Source organism: Octopus bimaculoides, chromosome 4, assembly GCF_001194135.2.
Source record: "Octopus bimaculoides isolate UCB-OBI-ISO-001 chromosome 4, ASM119413v2, whole genome shotgun sequence".
In the NCBI taxonomy this organism is placed as follows: domain Eukaryota; kingdom Metazoa; phylum Mollusca; class Cephalopoda; order Octopoda; family Octopodidae; genus Octopus; species Octopus bimaculoides.
Window position 1 is genome coordinate 55,607,516 of NC_068984.1, and position 2,726 is coordinate 55,610,241.

Genomic DNA, 2,726 nt, shown 5'->3' on the forward strand with positions numbered 1-2,726 from the left:
ATATATATACCCACATAGTTTCAATCTACTAAATCCTCTAAAAGGGCTTCGATCAGCCCAACGACATAGTGGGAAACACTTGCCCTAGATGCCAGGCAGTGAAACTGAACCCGAAACCATATGTTTGGGAAAGAACCTTCTTACCACAGAACCATACCTGAGCCTATATCTAATGGCATTAAATGATTCACTAAATAATGAATGCCGACAGCTTTATTAAACAGATAAAACCAATTACTTGATAGTCCTCAATCCAACTAAAAGCCTCTGTCTCAACCTATTCCTCTTTCTCCTCTTTTCTATGCCCGAAAGCTAGGAAAAGCCATACACCAGGACTCAGTCCCAAAGTCAAGACTTCCAGTCTTAGTCTTTGCTGGCATCTCATCTTTATTGTGTTTCATTCGATTATGATCTGTTCGTGATGATTTATGGCCTCGTGGGACTTGTATGTATGGGTATATGCATGTATAGTGGTTGAGATATTTGGATGCATATAGTTAGTTGGTTGTTTGTATTATCCGTGTGATGACTGGTGCGTGTATGTGCGCGTACGTGTATAGAAGAATGTTGTGAGTGATGAGTGCTGTTTGTGTGAAGATTGACTTATTTAAGGTTGCTGCGTACGTGAAAAGTTTGATTTGTGTGTGTGTGGTCAAAGTAGGTGTGATGGTTAATAAGTCCGTATGTGTGTGATGGCTGTCTATGTGTATGATAGTTGAATGTGCTTGTGTATGATGATTGGTTCATGTTTGTGTGTGTCTTTTGGCATGTGTATGAGATGAACGGTGTGTTTGTGTGCGTATGTGCGTGTGTGCGCGATGCGTGCAGTGGGCGCCTGCATGTGTGTTTGTTTGTATCTGTATGACGGCCACAATTCAACACATCATCTTTCGGTAATAGGAATGAAATGGAGTTGGGATTTTTAAAAATATTGAAATCCATCATGAAGACGACGAAGAGTGTGTATAAAGGAACAAAAATGTCCAAGACTAACGATGAGCAGGTTATATTCAATTTGGTTCGTTGCCTTTCTTTTTCCTGCAAATTACAGAAAATTAAAATTCATAGATTGAGTGCTAGATCTTTCAGCGTATCCATTTCATAAAGCCGCAGAAATATAGACTACTGTCCCACTTGGTGAAGTGCGTACATAAAACCTAGAGGTTTATCAGTGAATTCGATACTCTACCGCTGTTTATACTACCTTCCATATATATATTATCGATTTCTCTTTTCAAACAAGAACCTAAAGCTCAACATTTTGTGATACAGCAGAGTAGTTAAAAATTGACCTCATATTTAAAGTACATATGTTATCGACTCCAGAATTCTAACTCAGAGAGTGAAGCAACGTAATCGACATCAACAGTAATCTAACTCTTTTCTAAGTCTGCTGTAATTTAAGTCTGCCGAATCTGTCATCAGCTACTGCCCTACATTTTTAGTGATGCATATCATATAAGGTAATATAATTTTCCCAATAAAATCATCCGGAGAAGCAACTTATTTCTTGCATTGCTTTACAAAACAAAAAAAAAAAACTTTTCATTTCTTTGTAAACGAAAACAAAATCGCTATAAAAGAATATCTTATTCGGATAATTTATACATATGTATATAAGTATGAGCCAAAACAGAGTTGTATGTGCTCATAAGACCATCTAATATAGCTGCCAAATTTCTATTCAGGCTTTACCATGAAGGGTAAGACAGACAGTGTAATCCTAGATATTCCAAAGTAAGGGATTGTCACGGACAGGACATCTTTGGTCATAGGTCTTCTTAATCAGGACTGCGGTAATAAAAATATATTAAAGAGATCCTTTAACTCTTATTTCTTTAATCTCTATCCTACTACTTTCAGCTGAACTTTTCTGTAATTGAAGCTGCATCCCACATATTTCTGCTTGAATAGATATTTGTATAACTTGGCCCTTCGTTCACTGTACACGCGCCAAACCTACTCCAAGTCCGTTAAAGTTCATTGTATCGCTTCTATCACCTTATTTTGCGTTCAGGCAATTAAGATTGGGAAGAAGATATTTTACAAGTACATTCCTATATTGCAGAATCCGAATGCTATTCATTCCTTTGAATAGGATTTGATATTATCTTACACTTGTCTGAGAAACTATTCCACGACAATACTACTTCACATCAGATAATGTAAATTACATTAAATGTATATGTATTATTGAAACAATTTCTAACCTTTTACAAATGTAATATTTCCCCATCATTAATATAGATCAATCTATTTTCTTACCAAAATAAAAATGTCATCGAGTTCATAAACATTGATGCTATGAGTAAATAAGAAAGCTTCTTCACCGCCATTCAACTTGCCAGAAATAGGAGCAGAATCGTTCTCGAGTTACACCATGCTTTCTTCAATCAAAAGCAACATATTAGATAATGTAGTTCTTGATATAAATATATAGGGTATAGACGTCATGTTTATGACCCGAATACCAATTTTCATAGCTTTGCTTTATAATTAAAGTTAAGTAACAGCTTAATTATTTTCTAGAGATAAAAACAACACAGTTGATAAATTATTGCAGAATACGGAGCTAAATGCTTAATTTGATAGATGGAGAATATGATGCAGGTAGTTAAAAGAATATTTTCGAGTCCTTTCGAAGGAATTGTTACTCTCAAATCTATAATTCTAAGAGCGGTTTATATATATAGATACATATATAGATACATACATGCATACATGCA